This window comes from Nomascus leucogenys, chromosome 8 (assembly GCF_006542625.1).
Source record: "Nomascus leucogenys isolate Asia chromosome 8, Asia_NLE_v1, whole genome shotgun sequence".
NCBI classification, from domain to species: domain Eukaryota; kingdom Metazoa; phylum Chordata; class Mammalia; order Primates; family Hylobatidae; genus Nomascus; species Nomascus leucogenys.
Genome location: NC_044388.1, coordinates 31,721,796 through 31,746,049, shown reverse-complemented (window position 1 = coordinate 31,746,049; position 24,254 = coordinate 31,721,796). Strand labels below are relative to the sequence as shown.

Sequence of the window (24,254 nt, the reverse complement as noted above, 5' to 3'; positions counted from 1 at the left end):
TTCAGGTATACCCCTAGGCGTTGAATTGCTCGGTCATATGGAACGTCTACATTTAGCTAATTAAGGAACTGCCAAATTGTTTTTCACAGCAAATTCCCCAGTTTACATACCCACCAGCAATGTTTGAGGGCTCTAGTTTCTCTACATCCTCATCATTACTTGTCATTTTTTAAAATGATGTCCATCCTAATGGGCATGAAATAGTATCTCTAGTGATGATGCTTTGCATTTCCCTAATGACTAATCATGCTGAGTGTCTTTTCATATGCATGTTTGGCCATTCATATAACTTCTTTGGAGTTATATCTATTCACATCCTTTACCCATTTTTTAATTGGGTTATTTGTCTTTTTATTGTTGAGTTGCAGGAGTTATTAATATATTCTGGATGCCAGACCCTGGTCAGATATTTGATTTGCAAATATTTTCATTCGTGGGTTGCCCTTTCACATTCTTGGTAGTATCCTTTGGTGGACAGCTGTCTTTAATTTTTATGACATCCAATTTATCTACTTTTTCTTTTGTTGCCTGTGTTCTTGGTGTCATATATCTAAGGAATCACTGTCTAATTCAAGCTTGTCCAACCCATGACCAGGACAGCTTTGAATGCAGCCCAACAAAAATTCATAAACTTTCTTAAACAATTATGATTTTTTCCAATTTTTTTAGCTCACCAGTTACTGTATTTTATATGTGTCCCAAGACAACTCTTCTTCTTCCACTGTGGTCCAGGGAAGCCAAAAGATTGGAGACCCCTGGCAAAGTTGCAAAAATATATCCTTATGTTTTCTCCTAAGAGTTATAGTTTCTCCTAAGAGTTATAGTTACACTTAGGTCCTTGATCCATTTTGAGTTAATTTTTATACGTGATAGGAGGTAAGCTTCCAGTTTCATTCTTTTGCATGTAGAAATCCAGTTGTCCAAGCATCATCTATTAAAGAAACTATTCTTTCTCCCACTGAATGGTCTTGGCACTCTTGTCGAAATTCAACTGACCATAGTGAGTTCACTTCTGGAGTCTAAATTCTATTCCATCAAATAAAATTGTATTCCATATTTCATATGTCCTTTATCCTTATGACAGTACCACACTGTTTTGATTACTGTAGCTTTGTAGTAAGTTCTGTAATTACTACCCACTATTTTTTACATCTCTAAAAGTTTAATAGAAACTTTCAAAAAGACTACCTCTTTTTTAAAAAAAAAAAGATGTAGAATAGGACAGGTACACAATGTCTGTATTCCTAAGTTCAAAAAGTCTGAAAATCGAAAGTTCTCCATTAATAATTTGGGGCCAAAATCTGACCTTATCAGAACTCATTTGGCAGTGAACTCAATCTGAACTCAGGTGAGTCCATTTGTAGATTTTATATTTTACATGTTGTGTTGCAGAAATATTTGTGTGTTTGATTGTAGGGTGCTGACCCATATCCCACTGGTAGCAGTATACAATATATAACATATGATCCAGATGACCTTTATAAAATCTGAAAAATCCTGATTTCCGAAACACATCTAATACCAAAGGTTTTGGAAAAGGAATGGTGGACCTGTATCACAACACTGTTATCTCATGATGCTCAAAACTCCCAGGATTTTTAAATCTTTGATTAGAAAAACACAAAGGGAAACAAATAATCATAATTTGCTTTATGCACCTAACATTTATGGCACAACACGTGTTCGCCAATTTATTAAGCACTTTACCACTGTGTCTCTGCAGCCATTGTGGTCCGTTTGTGAATTCCTTCAGATATTTACACAATGTAAAAAATGTAAAATATTGCACTTGAATCAGTTCCTTTGTTTTAAACTTTGCCCTTCTGGATCATCCCTTAAGATGAAAATGCCCAGATTTTCCATGAGGCAGTTGCACTGTGATTCTGGTACATCCAATCCTATATTCTTAGCCCATTACTCATTATTCATTTAATTCCATAGTTCCTGTATATGTTGATGAGGAGGTATTTTTATCCTCATTTTATCTGACAAAAAAAATTTGTCTATATAGTTTTAACTGCCTCATAGAGCCATGTTGATCATATGGCAAACAAGGTGTTCACCATGGCCATCAGTTCCAAGAGAAAATAGACAATCCTGCACTCTCTACTCCAACCCTGATTAGCTCATGTGGTTTACTGGACAAAGGGAAGAAGTGGACAAATGAGAGGAATTGAAGCTGGAAATGGCCAGGAGAAATAGAGGGATGAGCAGGAAACTAGGGGACAAAGAGAGTAAATTATTAACAAGGCGAGTCTCATGTTCACTGAGCTCTCAGATGTTGTCACATCCAGTTCTTATCCTGCACTTGCTGATTAATCAAGACATGTTCACAAAGCACTGAGCATCTGCTGCGGGCTCAGTTCTGAGCTAAGTCTTCTGGAGGTCAGGAAGAAGTAGAGCCACTTTCTTCAAGTCTAATCTGGGGAAAAGGATAACACACGTGAAACAATAGTCATCAGGACAAGATAACATTCACTATAAATGGTCTAGGAATCCAGAGGGGAGATATGCCAGGTAGGTCTTAATTAGGGAAGTTTCCATAGAGGGAAGGAGTCTTCAACTGGGTCTTGAAAGGTAGAATTTGAAAAGCCAATAGAGGATTTGAAAAGCCAATAGAAGCTCCAAGACGGGAGTGAACACAGCACATTCATGAGCTTGTGAGATAATCCTCGAGTGGTGTGTGTGTGTGTGTGTGTGTGTGTGTGTGTGTGTGTAGAGAGAGAGAGAGAGGGAGAGAGAGAGTCGTGGAAAACCAGACTTGGTGGGACAATATTATTGTCCAGACTTGGTGGGACAATATTATTGACCCAGACCAGGGACAGTATTATTCTGGGTGTCTTTTTGAAAACCAGACAAAGGTTTTGGCCATGAAATCAGAGGAAGTGGGGAGCCACTGGGGGTTTGAGGCATGGAAGCCACATTGCAGAGCAGTGTTAGAATAAGATCTGGTCTGCAGTAATGGCAAGATGTGTTGAAGTGAGAGATTCAGGCTAGCTGTTTAGGTTTGAATGAGGACCTGCCCAGGGGTGTGGCAGTAAAACACAGAAGGTCGGGGAGAGAACAGGGATATTTCAAGGCAGGTCAATGGGAATCAGAGACTGCGTCTGAGGAATCAGAGTGGAATTAATAAAAGAGGCTTTTGAGCTTTGCATGCAGTAGGGAGTAGTTGTCCATAGACAGAGATGCTGGGAGAGGAGTTGGTTCCAGAAAACCTTTAGTATTGATCATATTTTGCCTGAAATGATGGTGTTTAAGTGAAACTATCTGGAACTATGCTGTCCAATATGGTAGCCTCTAGCCACATGTAATAAATTAAATTGAAATTGAAATTAGATAAAATTAAAAATTCAGTTTCGCAGTCAGGCTAACTGCATTTCAAGTACTTCATAGCTTCATATGGCTAATGTCCACTGCATTCAACAGCCCAGGCATAGAACATTTCCATCCTCTCAGAATGTTCTGTTGGACAGGGTTGACCTAGAGATCAGCAGAAATAATTGGCATTTGGTGAAGGACAGCTCTGGAGATGAGAGTCATGGGAATAGAAAATAGCAAAGCTAAGGGAATGGGTCATCTCCTAAGGAGGGCTGAACATTAGAATATGTTGGCATGAGTAGGCAGAAGAAAAACAAACAGAAATCGCACGACGTTTTGGAAAAGTGGGAGACTCACCACAGCATAAAATCCTGGCAACAAAAAGAAGAGAGAATTTTAGTGAGGAGAAAGTGGCGCCAATGTCAAATGCAGCAGAGAAGTCAAGGGGAAAGAAAACGAGAAAAAAAATAGTGTTTAGTAATCTGAGGTCATTTGTGACCTATCAAAGCTGATGCAGAGTCGGGAAGAGATGTCACTAAATAGGAATGCCACCAGCTTTCTTTTGTGCTAGGGTGGGAGTTTGGGACCTAGGAACAGTTTCAGCTGAATGTTAGGGACGGGAGACTTGTCATGGAGGATGTGGAAATGAAAGTGGAGGTGAGGAACAGAGCCAGGACCTGAGAGGACAAAGCAGAAGGATGAAAGATTGTGCCGTCACCATCAAGGGCTCCAACAAGGGTCCAATTTTGTTTTTGTTTTTCTCCAAGAAAATAAAAATGAGTACAGAAGAAGGGGAATCTGCAGGCGGTGGTTGAGAGGATTTGAATGCAAAGGATATCTGGGAAAGCCCAATGCCTTCACAGTTGGAAAGGAGTAAGAAAGGAGGTGCAAGAGTGGGGTAGGCTTTGGTGGCTCAGACAGTGGGGGGTAAAGGGAACTGTAGGTGGCCTTGAGACTGTGGTCCTCTGAGACTGGAACAGTCGCTTGAAGCCAACCTGTCAGCCTGATCTGCCTGCTACTTCCCACTTCCCTTCCACTGGATTCTTTTTGTGATTGCTTTCCATTTGGATTTCAGTTTGTGCTTTATGTGCTTTATTTCATTGAATCCATGTGAACATTTGGGAGCAGTTGGGCATTTTGATTCTCATTTCCAACCTGAGGAAACTGTGGTAGAGGGTGGTTAAGTAACTGGCCCAGGATCATGCAGCAAGTAAGTGACAGAGTAGAAATTGAACCTGTTCTCTCTGGTGCCCTTAATGTCCTCTGTATTCTTCGCCCAGTGCACTCATGCAACCAGCCTATTCCTGCTATCGTGACTGGCTTGCTACAACTCTGATCATGCCCACATAAGGCTGTGTTTGCTCTCTATAGCCATAATTCTCCTGTCATTACTGAGAGGTGGAAAAATGGTTGAGGGGAAATAACACAAATAACACCTCCTGGTGTCAACCCAGCCTTCATAGGGGACAAAAATGCTTAGCAACTCTTTCAAAGTATCCAAGACAAAACTTGACCTTTAAGCAGTTTCTCCATTTAGAGTTAAATTTGTCTTTAGCAAATATGGTTTGAATAACTCAAGACTTCCTGTTTTAGCTATTTAACGGGGAAGGTAATATTTTCAATCTGATTTTAAATTTTTCTTTTGCCAAATTCCACAGTGCAAGAAAAAAAAAAAAAAAAAGAACGCTAAAGTTCAGGATAAAAAAGAAACTTCCCAAGAAGCGCATTGGTACAAACCATTGCTGTGGTCATCATAAATGTTTTTTACTTTTACTTTCCAAACCAAAGTCTAGGGTTTCCATGGTAACTGCTTTGACCCCAGCTGGTTTGCATCATGTTGTTTGTATAGAAGCCAGTGGAGCAGGGCTCGGCTGTGTCACAAAGTTCAGGTGTCAATATGGATCTCCCGGGACAAATACCAGAAAGAAAAATATTGCATGCGACACCCTCTCCTACCCAACCGCTACTTTCCCAAACCCTAGCACTCTGCTACTGTGCTGACCAAATGCCCAGGGATTTCCAGTTTCCCATCCTCTCAAAGTCAAACCTCCAGCTGCATCCAACTGTGACTTCGCTATATATCTAACTGTGTCCATTGGAAGGGAATTAAAGCAGCAGACTTTTAATTTACGAATGTTGCATCCATTCGAATGTTCTTGAGCAACAGTGTTTCATAAGGGTTAGAACATAGATTCGACAACCCCAGCCAAGTGCAAACTTGAGAAATTGCAGATTGCCTTCCTGTGATTCACCCAGAATTCCAGATGGAAATTATTTCTCAAGGTCAGTGCAAAGCTCCGTACAAAGGTGTCTCCTACAGAGAACATGTGGTGTGAGGCTGGACTGAGGGTCAAGGCTTCCATTCCTGTTTGCTCCTTGACGTTGGCAGAGTTAGCCTGCCTCCGAGAGCTTCTCTCTAGCCATAGGGGAATCACATAGTTTGTGCCTTTCTTCCCCCCACACCCTTCCCACCACCCCACCCCAAGACCTGCTCCTATTTTCTAGGCTTGGTGAGGGCACTAAGGAAGAAATATGCCTCCTTCCGCCAAATTACTTCCATGTCTTAAAATAAATCCCAGCTTTTCTCTTCTGGGAAGCCACTCCAGAGTGGACTAAGATCTCAAAATATCTTTTATTTACTTTATTCAAGAAACATTGAGAGTCTACTAGGCACCAGACAGGAACAGACCCTGACTTCAAGGTGGAGACTAGCATGTAATTAAGCCCAATAAAGGACCAAAATCATTGTACAGGTACAGTCAGAGGAGGCTGGTTTTCCATTTTGAAGTTCAGGAAGTCAAAAAACTTCTTCAGGCCGGGCATGGTGGCTCACGCCTGTAATCCCAGCACTTTGGGGGGCTGAGGCAGGTGGATCACAAATTCAGGAGATTGAGACCATCCTGGCTAACACAGTGAAACCCTGTCTCTACTAAAAATACAAAAAATGAGCTGGGCGTTGTGGCAGGAGCCTGTAGTCCCAGCTACTTAGGAGGCTGAGGCAGGAGAATCACTTGAACCCGGAGGCGGAGGTTGCAGTGAGCCAAGATTGCACCACTGCACTCCAGCCTGGGCGCAGAGCGAGGCTCCATCTCAAAAAAAAAAAATAAATAAATAAATAAAATTCTTCATAGAGAAGTGAAGCACCACTTAACTAGCACCTTTATTACTTTCTAATATCATTAGCATGCATAGTCCATCATTATATCATATGATTTAAATGCACAAATTTGCATGCAAGTCTATCTTGATATCTATTGAAATAACAAAAATCTCTAATGTAAAGACCTGGTTTTCATTATACTGGGTTTAATATCTGACTTGTCCAGGATAGAGCTAGTCACATGGTGAGGGTCAGGTGGCCTTAACTCTAGTTCCAGAGGTGAGGGGACACATTAGAGGACACACTGGTGGGTTACCTGAGGGGGTGGCCCTATGCAGACATTAAGGAGGGAGGCCTTTCCTCTGTGTCCAGGTGAGGAATGGATCCACATCTAAGCCCAAAGCTACAGAATAGGGACTTGCACACAGTACCTTTATCTTCTACCACTTCTTTGATAGTAATGGCATCTACATTTTTACCATTTCAAATTTTTGAATGACCCTGATTCTCCCTTGCTTTGTGCCCTTGGGAAGCTTCCTTCTCTCCAGCCCTCAGTTCTTCACCAGCTGAATGATGGAAGTGGCTTAGGTGATCATCTTGTAAGCTCTAAATTTTATTCCATAGGCCTAACCTGAATCAGTCTTTATCAGCTTGGAATCCTCAGGGCCTAAACACGGTAGTAAGTCCTGAATAAATATTTGTTCAATTAAATTGAGGAGACTCAAAGTCAAGTCTTACATTATTGGAGAGCATAGAGATTCCAGTTATTGTCCTCTATTTCAGATGAGCAGCGGGGTGAAGGGTCTGGATTTTCTACCCATCACTAAGCCTCGGAAGGTGGCGTCAGTGACTTGGATCTGCTTGTAAGCTGCTCCAACTTGGCTTCTTCAGATATAGATTCATACAAAGCCTAGACCTGTGCCTTGCTTTGTTAAATATCTGAATGTAAAAAGGAAAAATACATCAATTGTCCAAAGTACTTACATGTGGTCCTATAAACTAAAGAAAGTAACCACGTAGCTTTCTGGTGCCTGAAAAAAAGAAAACAAGGTGTAGAACATCTGTATCATTAAACGCCTGTCCAAGTTTGTACTCAACTACTTGGCTTAACTTTGCACAGTCCTGAGAAATACAAGTCTTGTGATTGGTATAGACAGCCAACTGGAGCAATTCAAGCTGGAAAAACAACAGAATTGTCCTGGTTGTATATTGCACTGCATACAATCACTGAAAGACAATTCTAATTCTGTCTTCTCTATTACTTTGGTAGAGACTAAAGTAATGTATTGAGATAGGAATCAAAGGCAGTAAACGTGGAAACATTCTGAGCATACATGGGAGGTACTGAGCTTCTACTCATTGAGCCTTCTCCAAACATGTCAGCTCACTCAGGTGTGTGTCAGAATAGCCCTTGCAAAATTGTCTCATAAAGCAAAGCTTTTTTCCCTGTGCTATAACACATCCCCACTGTAGGCACTGGTTAGGCCTCAGGCTATCTAGCCCAGTGGCTACTGTAGACTTTTTTTTTTTTTTTTTTTTTGAGACAGAGTCTCTCTCTGTCGCCCAGGCTGGAGTGCAGTGGTGCATTGCGGCTCACTGCAACTTCCACCTCCCAGGCTCAAGCGATTCTTGTGCGTCAGCCTCCCAAGTAGCTAGGATTATAGGCATGCACCACTACACCTGGCTAATTTTTGTGTTTTTAATAGAGATGGGGTTTCACCATGTTGGCTAGGCTGGTCTCAAACTCCTGGCCTCAAGTGATCTGCCCCGCTCAGCTTCCCAAAGTGCTGGGATTACAGGCATGAGCTGCCATGCCCAGCCTGGCTATTGTAGACTTTAATAGGACTCTTAATTTGACTTCAATGTGACTACTTCTCTTCTTATCTGTGCTTCTTCATATAGATTCTGCAACGCACCTGGAGATATTTTATTCCACATAATCAATGTCAGACAAAAATAAATTTAAAAAACTTTTTTAAAAAGCCTGAAGAGGTCCAGGCACATGCCTGGTAGAGGAAGGTGAATTCTATATGCTTTTTTTTTTCTACTGACAAGGACAAATATCTCTCAGCTCTTATATACTAGCCATTGTATATCTACCTTTGTTTAGTAATCACAGCTCTATTAGGCACAGTGAGGTGAGGGCCCATTACCCAGTTAGGAAGTGGCAAAGCTGAGATTCAAACCAAAACCCTTGGATTCTGGAACCAAGGGCTTTCCCCTGTACCATGCTGCCTTCCTGGGCTGGTCCTTTGCCCTTCTCTCAGCTCTTTGGAACTGCATTCACTGGCACACAGTCTGAGGGGACCTAAGCACTCCCCTTCACTTGCCACCCAGCCCAAATACCACTGCTGGCCCCTCCCGAAGAGCACAGAGAAGAGAATCTCCTTCTGAACAACGAGCAGAGATTTTGTTTAAAATTTCTCACATCTCTTTGTAGTTTATTTTTGCAAACTTGGCCTATAAGACGCTACTTATTTGCTCTTATATGTGTTACCAGACCAACAATATCACTTTGGTTTTGGTTTATGTAGCCTAAATAACTCGCTACACTTCTCTTCTTAAAGTGTTTAATGACAGTTTTTAGTGAAATTTGCTACTGTTTTGTGGAAATATTCACACTAGGTGATGGATTATTTGAAATTTTCTTCCTAAGGCAGTGATGCTGTGTGAGAACATCATCATTGTTCAGTTCGGTGGGTTTTCTCTTCAAGGTGTAGATAATGGTAGAAGGGACGTTTGCAGGATTAGCATTTACAATGCTTTGTCAGTCAGGGTCATGGGATTAGACTCACTGAGTCAGTGATCAGTAGCTCCGTTAACTGAAACATAAACAGATTCATTAAAGAGTGGAATGAGGTCCAACGTTGATGTCTTTGCTGAGGGTCACACTGAACTACCAGCTTCATCATGAGCATCTTTAGAAGTCAGCACCTTGGCAAAAGACGTGAAGACCAAAATCAAGACCTACAAGACTGCCCCTTTTGACAGATGCTTCCCCAACCAGACTAGGAACTGCTGGCAGAACTTTCTGGACTCCCACCTCTGTGAGAAGGCAACAACCGCTGAAGGGGGTGATGTCTCTATGTGTGAATGATACCAGTGTGTGTATAAGTTCTTCTGCCCTGCTCCTGGGTTTCAGCCTAGGATGACAGCTGGGCTAAAGGCACATTTCCTGGAAAGATCTGAACTGGCTGCATCTTACCCCTCCTATGTCCTTCATCCTTCTCCCAGGCAAAGGGAAACCTGGGTACATGGTGATCCTCACCCTGGAGCCCTGAATCATGACTTAAGTATGAATAAAAATGCATTGGAAAAGCAAGGGGGAAGGAGTGGAAATAACAAAAAATAATGAATCACGGAGGGCTTTCCAGGGTGCATTCCAGCTTTGTCAGTAACCCCTTTGACCATGTCACTGAATATCTCTATGAGGAATTGCATTTCCTACCTGACATAGTTTGAGTATATCCCCACGCAAATCTCACTTTGAATTGTAGTTGCCATAATTCCCATGTGTTGTGGGAGGGACCAGTGGAAGGTAATTGAATCATGGGGGCAGTTTCCCCCATGCTATTCTCGTGATAGTAAGTTCTCACAAGATCTGATGGTTTTATAAGGGGCTTCTCCCTTCACTTGGCCCTCATTCTTCTCTCTCCTGCTGCCCTGTGAAGAAGGATGTGTTTGCTTCCCCTTTCCACATAACTGTAAGTTTCCTGAGGCCTCCCCAGCTCTGCAGAAGTATGAGTCAATTAAACCTCTTTCCTTTATAAATTACCCAGTCCTGGGTATGTCCTTCTAGCAGTTTGAGAACAGACTAATACACTATCTGAGAAATTGGGTTTATAAAAAGCTGCCCCAATTACCTCAGAATCGTGTTGTTGGAGAGGAAAAGAATTTGCATACTACAAAAAGTTAAGTGTTATAAAAATGTAAGATTGTCTCGTTACACAGATCACAAGGCATAAAGGATCACTAGCTAAAGTAGTAGCCAGTTCCCTTGTGATGAGTTATATAATGGTGCAGTCAGTTGATAAGGGTCAGGCCACCAAAGAAAATAAGTTTTTAAGGACATATACAGCAACATGACAGAGTAACTTGATTTCTATGAAATGTAGTAATAAAAATGGGGGCTTGTATTTGCTTGACATTGGCTTTCTTTTTAATTTCATTATTTATGATTTATTTTTCATACACTTAAAAAACATCATGGTGCACAACGGATTTGAGAAAAACTGGCCCTTTACACAGATGATTTGAGAGCTTGGTATATGTGGCATCAAAAATCCCAGGAAACAAGTGAAGAATTAAAATAGAAGTCTGCATGTTTTACCTATCCAGCAAACAGTGGAAGTGGAAAAAGTCCAGAGTTCCAACTGGATGGGTCAGTTCTCTGCCAGATGTTGGTGTCCTGTAGACCCAGCCAGAGGACATGCTTTGATACTCTGCTCTTGGAGATGCACTCAGTATTGTCAGAGGAATACAGGTCCAAAGTGAAGAGCTATCCGACCGCAGGGGCCGATGGCTCTTCTGGGCTGGTGGGATCTAGGTGGAGATTGCTGTGCTCTACAAGGCTAAATAACACTCATGAGAATCTATGGTCAACTGAGGAAAGAGAGAATGTTAATTTCCATGTCTAGAAACATCAGAAATGGCTGAATAATCAGCAGATGGCCTGATTTTTATTTTGGTCTTCCTATCTGTAGATGAATGCAACTTAAAAACACATCCTAATATCGAATAGTAAAAGCTCCCCCCTTCCACCCATCTCATTTTAGTTTTTCACCTATAATTATTCTTCTAGGTAAAATTTAGAATTATTTTGTCTAGTTCTAAGTAAACTCTTGGTTGGAATGCTGTTAATTTATAAATCAGAATGGATAAAACTGATATCTTCACAACCTAAAGACTTCAATCCCAGCATGTATTATTCTTTCAAGTCAGTTCATTTTTGTAGCTTTCTCTATTGTTTATTTTATACATTGCTTATTAAAGGTATCCCTTTGTATTTTATAGTTTTGTTGCTACTGTGAGCAGAATATTTACATTCTAATTACAATTAATGCTGGCATATAAGAAAGCTATAGATTTTAATATATTTAACCTTTACCCAGCTACCTTCCTGCTTTCTTTTTACATACTACTAATAACTTTTTCCAGCTAATAACTTTTGAGTTATCCAGACATATAAAAATTATCAATATTTACTAACTCTGCTCCTCTTCCTTCTCAATACTTATAACTCACCTTTTCCTTGGCTCATTGCATTAACTATTATTTCCAGAAAAATGCTGAATACATGAAGATATCCTATTGAAATATAACAGGCTTTCTTTTCATATCAACAGAAATAAGTTATTTTCAAGCCATATGCCAGCCCCCTCTTCTTCTCCATAGTTTCTCAAACACTTGCTGATAGAAACAAAATCTCATTCAGAGAAGTATGAAAGACAATCTTGAGGAAAATATGCAAGCCGAATGAATTGTCTCTGCTTTGCCTTAGCAATATGGTGCTAGGAGAAGGTGGGATTTAGGGACTGATTGTATGTCTACTTATAAGGTTCCTACATGTTTTATAGCATCTTAATTGCTCTCAAGAGCAGTGGCTGAGTCATTGCTGGGCTTCTTAGTTTGAACTGGGTCAGAGCAGTTGCCTGAATTTTCCAGCACCCTATGCAAAGTTCTGCCATGGAGATAGCTGGGTGTCCTTCTGAGGTGTTTACTTTGAATTTTATTTTTGGTTCCAATTTGAACCCATATTCAAGGCACCCAACCCTGACAAGCAAAAGGGAGACAAAATTTATCCCTTGGTTCTATTCCCAACCCATTCAAAAATAGAAGGCAGTCAGAGTTCTCAGGAGCTAAGATGATGGGGGGCTGGGTTGCCTGGCTTCCATGTGGCGAGGTCAAGGGAAATCATCCGGCCAGTGTCACTGCTATAACTGCCCAGGCTGAGAGTCTTGTCTGTTTCCCATTGGAATGGGGTCCAGTGAGGCTTCAGACTCACCAATGTTAGAAATAAATTTTACATTCTGAGAATCAGAGGCCCTCTTTTCTTCTGCCTACTCTCATCCTTTATCGATTTCCACACACACGTATATCTATAACTTTACTAATATACATACATGTGATCGTGCACCCGTGCAATGGGCGCTGCAGTGTGCCCTCTGTGTCCCTTCCCTATGGTGCTGAGAGGGCCAATGCCTGGCCACTCCCAACGGTGTCTCACTCCTGGTGGCTGCCCGCTGCAAATGAGTCTCCTTCTTCCTGGGGTCAGCCAACATCCAATGACTGGGCAGCTGTCCAGAGCAATGCTGGCTTCCCTGGGATGGGCTGAGGCTTTTGTCCTGACTGCATGGCAGCCCGGCTTCCCTCCCTCCCCCACAGGTGTGACATGGAGGGCACATCCTCCTGCAGGCAAACCTCCGTCTCAGAGCCTACTTCCCAGAGCCTGTTTCTCAGTCTACTTCCCTGCCCTAGACAATCTGCTTGAATTGTTAAAGTGTCATCATTTTTCTCGTTTTTCTTTTCTTTTTTCTTTGTTGGGAGCGACTAACCCCTCTTCATCTCTTGTGCCGTACACCAACTTCAGCTTCCTTAATTTCTCCCAAGAAAACACCTGTCCACAATCTGATTTGTATCTGTCAGTGTTTTCATTAAGTTTTCTCTGAACGGTGTCTGTAGTCTATTGTATTCCTCCTTTCTTCTATTAAGGATACTTATCTAGTACCCAGACTTTTGCCTCCACAAAGAGTGCACATTGTTTACAGAGGTCCCTTTATACCTAGATGCTTTTACTTCTATGGGAGAGATTCCTAAGAGGGGGATTTCTGGTTTAAAGGGAATGCGTGCTTGCAATTTTAACGATGTTGCCAGGTCACTTCCTCAGGGGTCTGGAACACGGTTTCACCAGCAAGGCAGGAGAGCAGCCTGCTGCTTGTTCTCACCATGAGCATCCCACCTGGAGATCCCACCTGAAGATCAAAGGGCTAATCCAATCCAAAGACTTCGCTCACAACTTCAACATTTCTCGCTGCAAACCGAATCTCCTCCCTTCCCTTGTGAAAGGAAGGGGAGATTGGGAGGGGGAAGAGAAGGCTGGTGGGCCAGAGGAGCGTCCCTGGATTCTCAGGTGGCTCCTTCCTCTAAATGGATGAGAAATGTGGGGTGAGATCAGCAGGCCTCTTTCCCCACTCCAGCCTACAAACCACATGGCCAGGCCCAGGCGTCTCTTAGGGAGAGGTGGGAGCCAGCCTGGAGCACAGGACTCCACAGGGCAGGGAGCCCGCAGTGCAGGGGCGGTGGCTGCTGACAGCCCAGAGAACATGACAAGGAGCACTAGACAGCAAAGAAGATGCAAGGATGGAAAGGAAGCTGCAAGCAGCGTGTTCCCGCCAAGGCCCAAAAGGGTCCTTCGTTCCCTGAGAGTAAAACTATGTTCTTCTTGTCCTGGAAAGAAAGCAAGAAGGCAATTGGCATGTGGCTGATCTACCCAGGCTGGAAAGAAGAAAGATTGAAGTGACTATTCTTAAATTTAGGAAAAGCTATTTAGGATATTTGGACACAGATGCACCTCCTCCAGTGTCTAGGACATTGGGTGTGACCTGGCACTTCCGTGACCTCTACACCCTTTCCAAACTGGCCACAATCAGTGGTGGGGTGTGGGCAGGGGGTTGGTACTGGGCAATCCCAGCAGAGCTCAGTATCAGCCTGCCCACTTGAGCACTGGGCATTGCATAGCAGGCTCTCTCTCTCTCTCTCTCTGCCTCGTCATCATTGGCATCTCTTCTCCCCTTACTTGTGTGTGAAATTAAGCTGACCCTATAGGCTGTTTTTGTGACACAGAATCATTATCCATAATAAGCATTTCATAACTCAATCTGTTTCTGCCAATTGTTTTAAATCTCTCTTATTAGCTATGTTAGGCATGCTATTATCTTAATCTTCTTAACAGCCATATGAGAGTTTGACAAGTCAGCAGGGGATCTCGCCTTTGCTGCCAAGGATATGTGATTAGGTTACAGCTCCAGAGACTGTGGTGGCAGAGCCCCAACCAGACCAATCTCCTGAGTATATTTCTTTAACTATAAAAGACTTCAGTCCCCCAAAGTCCAGGAAGTAACAGTGCATCCATGAGAACAAAGACACTTCTACAGACCAGTATCTTGGGCTTTCATCCAGTCATTTAACTTTGTGTATATAAGATAAAAAGAAAAAAGGTGAGAAAGACTCCCTCCCACCCGCAATGACCCTAACCTCATCTGGGAGGCTAGTGCAACAACCCAGCTTTGTTCTGGCAGGCTACAGAAACCATTTTAATATTCCAAGGGAGTTAACACAAGCCCAGAGGGAGTAGTTGACACTCTGGTAGAAGTTGAATCATGCTTTCCCCTAGGATCATCTCAGGGTAAGAAAATAATTTGAGTTTTGGCAGCTGTGATGACTGTGGGCAGAACAGCTTATTTCTTGGTTAATTCCTTAAATAAACCTTCATCTTTGCAAACTCTTGTTACAGCCACAACTGATGAGAAGGTTCAACTATGCTGTCTTTCTAGCCAAACCGTCTTTGGTTTAACCCTCTGTTAACTCTTCCCCTTTCTTTGTTAGGAGAATATTGTCTGGCTTCAGGGTGTCATCTTTTCATGGCCATTTATTTTCCTGTGGTCCAGTCATGTGTTATCCTAGCACAAACAAGGGAGTCTTGATTAGTGCATTTGGCGTTCTGGAGATGGCAGAAGAAAACAAGGCTCCAAGCCAGCTTTTAGACTGCAAGATCTTAGGGAGCATCATAATATCACAGCCAAGTTCCTCCCCTCTCTTTGAAATAAGGGTTTCAAGAGCTGCCTTCAAGCTTTGAGGGCAGGTGCAGAAGAAATAAACCATGAAGCATCTCTTCTAGTACCAGTCCTGTGTGTCTACCCATCCTTCGGCTTTCTCTGCAGGGGAGCTGCCCAGAAGCAATCTGAGAAGCAGGGTCAGCTCTGGGTGGGAGGTGATAAATTAACTCTTTTGGGCTAGGCTGGGTTATTGACAGTTCTGACACAGATCTCAGAATGGAGTCCATTAGAGGCCCAGGACAGTGGTCACTCTAATATACACTTAGTGCTGTCTTCAAACATCCGACATTCCTTCTCCCTGAAACACCACAATCCTTCCCCACCCACCCCCACCCCCCAGACACACACCCTTGACATTTAGGAGTGTGGAGCCACTATTTCCCAAATGCGTTGACCTCTATTTGGCTTGTTTGTACCTTAGCTAAGGATTTTCATGTTCTTCTGCAAAAACTTACCAGGGGGAGTGTGGGGCTGTCTGTAAGTGATGTGTTACGGAATTGCTGATTTTTTTTCCAGGTTTCAATTTTCTACTGGGTTGTTCTGAATTCCATTGCAGCCTTTCTGCCTATATTTATAATAAACTCCAAATACAGGGAGTCCTCCTTGTTTCCAGATGTGGAATCCAGGATTATGTAACTTGTAGCTGTATTTCTTTGAGAGGTGATTAAGCATGTTATCATATTATCATATTACCGACTGTTCACTTGTTATTTTTCCTTTTGTCATTCATTCATCCTTCTTTTTCCTAACTATATTTTTTCCTAGGGGTAAAATTTATAATGTAATTTTAAGTACCAAGGAAAATTCTATTAGAATGACATATTTATTAAAAATATGAGATGGATTGGGATCTTTGCCGTATCTTTGCTTTAAGGAGCACACATAGCTCATTGTTTCCTCACTTTTGAGAAAGGTCCCCAGGCACCATCTTGTTTTTCGGTTGTTCCTTTCCCAGGGCAGTTCTGTTTTATACATGCCACCAGTAGCCACTTGAATTTGCCTTGCTTTGCAGCCACTTTTTGTCAGCCTATATTTCTCTCTCTCTTTATATGGTCTTGTATCAAGCAGGATTTATCTAGACCCTGGCTTTGGCATTAGGTGGGTCTCCCAAGTATTGTGAGTGGTGGTTCAGTGCCTGCTCCGGTGACAACTGGAAGGCACCACTGCTCCTAGTGTGTTTCCCAGCTCCCAGCAGTCATGTGCGTCTTGTGGATCTGTTGTACTGGTATGTGACGCTCTTGCAAAATTATCACACACCAGCCACTATACACTTGATGGGCACCATCTCATGCATAAAACCTAATAAAGCAGGTGCTGTTCTTTTTAAAATTATAAAGAAGGAACAAAAGAATCCTGAGGTTAAGTGATTTGGCTCACAAAGCAGGTATTTGGGAAAGGCAGGGTTGGAATGAGGTCCTGGGCTCTTACCCAGAATTCCCGCATGTGGTTATCACGTGTCCCTAGCAAATAGCCATAGGCATGATGATTGTTTTCAGTGTTCAGGTCAATTGAATACTAGATCACTGACCACAAAAGCTTGAAATAATTGAAATATTCACCCTGTGACTTCATTTAATCAAGAAGAGTTCGACAGAGAATGTGATCCTCTAAAATCCAGAAAATGTTGTCATATTATGCAAATGCCAGTATCACAGAAAAATAAAATTAACAGAAACAAAATCAGTCCTCGGCATTACAGACCTGTGCCCCTGGCCCTGCATTCTTAAACCCTCCCTTCTTTCCCCAGCTGATAGAGCTTGCTCTCTGAAGACAAGAAGCACATTTAGGTTAAGGTATTAATGACTGAGGAAGGACTCATGTGTTATCTTTCTAGGTGTGTAGTGTTTTTTATTTTAACAGGGATAGGGAAAAGGGAAGGGAGCTAGCATTCTTGAGCCTAACGCCAAAGCTTGTCTCTAATGAGGACTTGAAGCTTTGGTAACCATGGATGAGTAGGAGGTATTTGTTTAGACAGTCATCTTTATTCTCGACAAAAGAAAAAAAAGAAAATGCAGCCTGGTGTCAAGCATGCCAAGAACAGTTTCTTAATACTTGTGAAGTAAGTGGTATTATTATCTGATTTTACAAATAAGAAAGGCCACGTGTGGTGGCTCATACCTGTAATCTTAGCACCCTGGGAGGCCCAGGTAGGTAGATCGCTTGAGCTTAGGAGTTTGAGACCAGCCTGGGCAGCATGGTGAAACCCTGTCTCTACCAAAAATATAAAAATTATCCAGGCATGGTGGCACACGTTTGTGGTCCCAGCTACTCAGGAGGTTGAGGTGGGAGGGTTGCTGTAGCCCAGGAAGTTGAGGGGGCAGTGAGCCATGATCATGCCACTGCACCCCAGCCTGGGTGAAAGATTGAGACCCTGTCTCAAAAAAATAATAATAAAATAAAGTAAACTAAAAACAAGTAAGAAGACAGAGTCTCAGTGCTATGATCTGAATGTTTGTGTCTGCCCCTCCCCAAATTCCTATGTTGAAACCTAATCACCAAGGTAATAGTATCAGAAAGTGAGACCTTTGGGAAGTGAGTAGGTCACGAGGGCAGAGCGCTGATGTTTGGGATTTGTGTCCTTATGGAAAAAGCCCAAGACTGGGCATTCCTGTTGCTAAGAAAAAATAAATGAATTGAGCATTCTTGTTGCTAAAAAAAAAAAAAAAAAAAAAAAAACGAAAAGAAAAGAAAGGAAAGCCCCAGAGAGCTGTCTTGTCCCTTTCACCTTGTGAGGACATGGATAGAAGGAGCCTTCTATGAACCAGAAAGTGGACCTCACCAGACACCGCATCTGCTGGCACCTGGATCTTGGACTTGCTGGCATCCAGAACTATAAGAAATATATTTCTGTTTTTTATATGCCAGCTAGTTTAGGGCATCTTGTTATAGCAGCCCAAACAGACTAAGACACTCAGAGAAATTAAGTAAGTATCACATGTCACTAAGCTGGCAAGTGGCAAAGCTGAGATTTAAATCCACATCTGTCTTTAACATTTCCATTCAATCTCAACATTTCCCATAAAGAAGTTTTGGCTGTAATGAGACATTATGATTACAGCTATGTTATCATCCTGTGGCAGTTTTTAGAAAAACGCAAGTATTTCATAAATATGAATCATTGTTGTATTGTCATAATAATAAAAAGGTTAACCTTTATTTAGTGCTTACAACGTGCCAGATGCTATTTTAAGCACATTGCATGAGTCATCTAATTTCTTCCTCACGCAGTACCATGAGGGAGATTCAGTTCTTGCCCTCCATTTTACAGATGAGGAAACTGAGGGTTAGTGATTTGCAGAACGGGCACAATCGTACATAGCTGTGTCCTCCCTCAGACTGTGTAACCGTAAGTTTTTTCATTTTTCCCAAGCTGGTGAAATGAAGAATGCTATAGTAATTGACTGAGGTCTTATGAGATGATCTCTTGAATCTATTTCCAGATGGGAACTGGGTGTTTCTGGTTAGCAGATAGCTCTCCTACTGGTCATATTCAGGGATCAGACTGGGAGACCCTCACCCTAGGCAAGGCTTGCTGTAATGTGCTAGGGCGCTAGCAAAAGACCCAAGATCTTGCTGTCTGTCTGGGGAGGCTGACAGGAACATACCAAGAAGGCAAAGCAAGGTGGCACATGCTGGATCCAAGGGCATAGGATCGATGAGCACCACAGGGGTCAGACTGGGAGGTAAGCACAGACAAAGATGAGCACAGGTCCGCAAGACTTTTAAGGCCTCATGGAAACGTTTCTATTTCTTTAAAATCAAGATAACAAAATAGACTTTATAGCCAAAAAAATATATTTATATACAATGTAGTCATCTTTATACCAGTAGAGTTATAAAATATAATGTTTAATTCTTTGCATGGAAGAAGGAGCCCATGAAGGCAAGAGTCATTGGAGCCATAAAAGTCATAATGTGACCCTGCCATTGCCCTCTGGATGCAGGTCACTCCAAGGCCTTTGCGGGTGGCAGAGCCACAAGTGGAAGGAGCCTGGGTCCCTGAATTTGGTCTGTAGGAGAACTGCTTGCCAGTCAGAAACATCCAACTACCCACTGGAAATAGATGCAAGAGATCACTCATGAAACTTTCATTAATTACTGTAGCATTCTTCCTTTCATTGTCTTAGGGGAAAAAAATGAAGAAACTTAAGGTTCCATGGCCTGAGGAAGGCCACAGAAGGAAACTCACTTTGAGCTGAGCTTTGAGAGGCAGGAAGTACCAGCTCAGCTGGGATGCACCCTCTGTTCATGATCTCCATGACGAGAATGAAGTCAGTGTGTAAGTGAGCTGGCCGTCTTCTCAGGAAGAAGAGGTAAGCGCTCTCTGGACAGAATGTGTTTTTGGCATGGCCAGTGCCCAGCTCAGCACTTGGGACATCGTAGGAATTCAAGGAATGGGGCTCACGTCCTCATGCAAACACCAGTGTGCAGAACTTGGAAGTGGATTTTCTGTTTTAAGCAGGTATCAAACAGGCAATCAACCCTGTGCCTAGTATCAAACCAGCATGCCCACAGGATACAAGAGAGACTGTTCCTTAAGGATTGTTAAATCAGGAGGGAGAGTATAAATTGGAAATTTATATATCATTACAAGCTAAATTTTGATTTTTCCTGAAGAATGACAGTTGCTCCGTGAAGGCTGACATAGTTAAAAAAGACTTTTTGGAGGAAGTGAAGCTTGACCTGGGGTTAGTGAGTAAGTGGGATAGAAGTATCAAAATTAGGAAATTTTGACAAGGACAGCTGACAACTAGAAATTGGGGTAATAAGGCCTTTAGGGGATGAGAAGCCCCAGGATGACCAGTGAAAAGTGTTCATGGTCCCCTTATAGGAAATGAAGTAGGGCGGAATTAGAAAACAAAGAAACTCCATCTTCCTCCCTACCCACCTTCCCCGTTTTTTGTCAAACAACCAAACTCTCCCACTTGAGTGTTTCATGGAAGAATGGTTAAAGGCAAGAGGAAGACAGAAGAAAAGAAAAGGAGCTACAGTCAGAAAGAAGAAAACAAGCTACAGAGTGAAGACATCTCTATGACCCCCATTCCCTAAAGAAGGAGCTGTCTCCTCTCTCTCAACACAGATGTGGGGATCGAGGCCCTGGAAGGCCTGGCAAGCTCAGGGTGGGACATGTGGGGGCTGGGGGTCTCTCTGGAGCATACAGGCATTGTTTTATGCCATGCTTGAATTCTGAACAACCAAACGCTGTCAGAAGGAAGCTGGCATGTTGCTCCACTGGTAACTCAATTCCACGCTGCAGATCTGCTGGCTAGTTCAAGAAGAACTACGATGCCATCAAAATTCAACGTTCAATCAGAGAAGGAAGCTGCCTTCTCTTTCTGCAGATGATTAAGAGGCAGACATATTCATGCATCGGAGAGCCTTGCTGTCTTTTCTTCCAGGAATAAAGATGGGCTCATTTAACATGATTTCTACCTGTTCTCCTGCAATTAGTGTTTAAGTGACTGTCTCTGGGTATTAGTCACTCTGAGAAAATGAAATGATGCTATGGTAATTGGCCATGTGTGTTTTTTTTTCTTTTCTTTTCACTTCCCTGGGGATTTCACTTGGCTCAGAAAGCATTTTTTAACATAGGCCCTGTCTGCACTCTTTATTTAGCTAATTAGAGAGCTTAAGGGAGCACACTGGCATTGAGCAAAAAGGGAGGAAGGGGGAGGGGCAGCATGTTATGCTGGGAAGAGCACTTCATTGAACAGGAATATCTGGGTTCTAGCCCAAATTCATCAATTTTCTCTTCTATTAAGCTCTTAAATTTTGGTCAGCTGTGTTACAGGCAGTACCTTGTTTGATCCTCACAGTAACCTTACAATGTTGGTATCATGGCCTCCTTTCAGAGATGAGAAAAACAAAGTTTGAAGGAGGCTGCCTTGACTGTGGCTTCCCGGCAGGCATGCGACAGGGCTGACACGGAGACTCTAGTTGGCCTTAATTCCTACGCTTTGCCATCCTTTATTCGTTTTTGCTTACTAAATAGACCCCTGTTACCCAGGATGAGTCACTTCACCTCTCTGACCTTGCTTGCTTTAACTGTTCGTGATTCTGTAAAAATGCTGGATCTTCTGAAGCTCTAAGTGCCTTCCTTTCTGAACAGATGAAAAACTACTATACATCCTTTCTATTACCTTTCTAATACCTTTCTCTTTCCTTGCCCCCTACCTATTTTGTTCTGCTTTTCTTCTCTCTCCTACTACATCCAGACAATGGCCAGTATAGCAGGTGTGGGGATGAGCAAGAAGAGGCAGGGGGAGGAGAAAGAAGCAGCTGTATTCACTGGGCACTCCATTTCCCAGCCCAGGGCAATACTTTCTTCTAAATAAGCCCAGAGTAACACAGTATGGAACAAAGACCCAAAGAAAGGCTTGGAGTATGAAGATTTCATTTCCAATTCTGCCGCCGTCTTATTATATTGTGGGGTTTTGACCAAGCCATAGTCTTATGGAACCTCTGGTTCCTCACCTTGACAACTATGATTATAACACACATCAGAGAGTGGTTGTGTCCTTGAAGTTACAAAAATATGAGGTGTCAAGTATAAACGATGAAATGATGGTCCTGGTAGGGGTCCTAGGCCACCTAGTCCTGATCCTCTGTCTTATAGGAAAAAGGGAGGTGGGCTTCCTGGTGCCATTTAGATAGGTGGTGACACAAATATGTTGATAGCCCAAGCAGCCTGATCCCTAGGCCAGCGCTCCCCGAACCAGTGCATTTGTTCCAACTTCCAAGATGGAGGAAAGGTTTTGTTCTTCATAGAATTCAGTTTTTATGAGAGAACAATAATTACCTGTCAATGTAACACCTCCACTTTCTCTAGCTAATGTTTTAGAAGGTATCAGAGATGGGGCTCACCAGGGACAAAGATATTACGCTGGTGTGCATTCCCATTCATGACCTATCTCGATGATGAATTCTGTGAGGCTGTGCTCCATGAGGAAGCAGATGGAAGTCACCGCCCATGCCCAGCCCCCAGCATGTGACAGAGTGTGGAAGGCAGACACTATACCATGTGGCCATAGAAGCATGTGTCACAGACAAGAGCACACTTTGCAGAAAGGCTAGCCACATATTTTGCTTCATGACACTGCCCTCCCCCATTTTTTGTTCATTTCTTGCTGGTGTTTGCTCTTCTGTTAATGCCTATAACAAAAAATTAGAGTTCACAGTTGGAAAGGAGAGAAAAACTTTCTTAGCCTGTGATATGGTTTGGATCTGTGTCCCCACCCAAATCTCATGTCAAATTGTAATCCCTAATGCTGGAAGTGGGGCCTGGTGGGAGGTGACTGACTCAAAGGGTGGTTTCTCATAGTTTAACACCATCGTCCCTTGGTGCTGTCATCATGATAGTGAGTTTTCATGAGATTTGTTTATTAAAAGTGTGTGGCACCTCCTCCCACCACTTTTTTGCTTCTGCTCCAGCTATGTGCCTCCTTCCCCTTCACCTTCCACCATGATTGTAAGTTTCCTGATCTCTCCCCAGAAGCAGAAGTCACCATGCTTCCTGCATAGCTTACAGAACCATGAGCCAATTAAACTTCTTTTCTTTATAAATTACCCAGTCTCAGACATTCCTTTATAGCAATGTGAGAATCGACTAATACAGCCTGTATCTAAACCATCCTTGAGTTAGTTATTGTCTATAAATAGCACCTTAAATTGTATACTACAATGTCTTCAATGCAGTTTTCTTTTGCATTTTTTTCATTCTGCATCAACCTTGTGAGGATTATTGTAATCTTCATTTTACAACAATGTAAATCTGTGCTGTCTGATATAGTAGCCACTAGCCACATATGGCTATTTTAATTTAAGTGATTTAAAATTGAGTAAATGAAAAGCTTCACTTCCTCAATGATCCTGGCCACATTTCAAGTTCTGAGTAGTTGCATGCTAAGAACTTGCTTGTATAATCCCTTTTAACCCTCAGACAATTTAACAAAACATTTTATGAAGTAGGCATAGCTTTATAGACAAAGAAGCTGAGTCTTGGAGAGATTTGCTCTCATATCAAGACACATACAACTCAAAAGTGGTGGATATCGCTTGGTTTGGCTCCACAGTTTTCTCTCTCAACCATGACACCATACTTTGGAAAAACTTTCACAAATTCTTAAAAATATGAACATGCAATTACCATTCAACCTGTTCTCCTGGCCACATATTCTAGAGAGATGAAAATTTATGGTCACACAAAAAACTTGTACAGGAATTTTTACAGCAGTTTTATTTGTAATAGCCCCAAACTGGAAACAATCCAGATATTCATCAGTGAATGAAGGGTTAAGCAAATGGTAATACACCCCTACTTAGCAATAAAAAAGAGCGAGCTATTGATACGTGCAACATTCTCTAGATGAAGTACCAGAGAATAATGCTAAGTGGAAAAAGCCAATCCCAAAATGATTGCATACTATATGACTCTATTTACATAACATTCTTGAAATGACAAAATTATAGAAGTAGAGAACAGATTAGTGATTGCCAGGAGTGAAGATCGGGATGGGGCAGAAGGGAAGTGGGTATGGCTATAAAAGGGCTATTTGAGAGCTCTTTGCCAGGATGGAACTATTCTGTATCTTGACTGTATTGTTGTCAATATCCTGGTTGTGATATTGTACTGTAGTGTTGTCAATATCCTGGTTGTGATATGGTACTGTAGTTTTGCAAGATGTTGCCATTGGATGAAACCTGGTAATGTGGTTTGAATGTTTGCCCCCTCCAAATCTTATGTTGAAATGTGATTCCCAATGTTGGAGGTGGGGCCTGGTGGGAGGTGATTGGATCAGGGGGTTGGCTTCCTCATGAATGGTTTAACACCATCTCCGTGGTTCTCAGTTCTCAGTTCACTCGAGGTCTGCTTGTTTAAAAGTCTGAGGCCTCCCCAATCCCTTGCTCTCCCTTGCTCCCACTCTCACCATGTGATATTGCCTGCTCTCCCTTAGCCTTCCACCATGACTGTATGCTTGCTGAGGCCCTCACCAGAAGCAAAT

General features: G+C 42.3%; 1 protein-coding gene across 3 annotated transcripts in view; it reads left to right on the top strand.

The window, feature by feature from the left end:
• The window catches only part of ADRA1A (adrenoceptor alpha 1A), a 109,094-nt gene that overhangs the window by 21,405 nt on the left and 63,435 nt on the right, over nt 1-24,254 (top strand). The gene's annotated exons all lie outside the window — the stretch shown is intronic.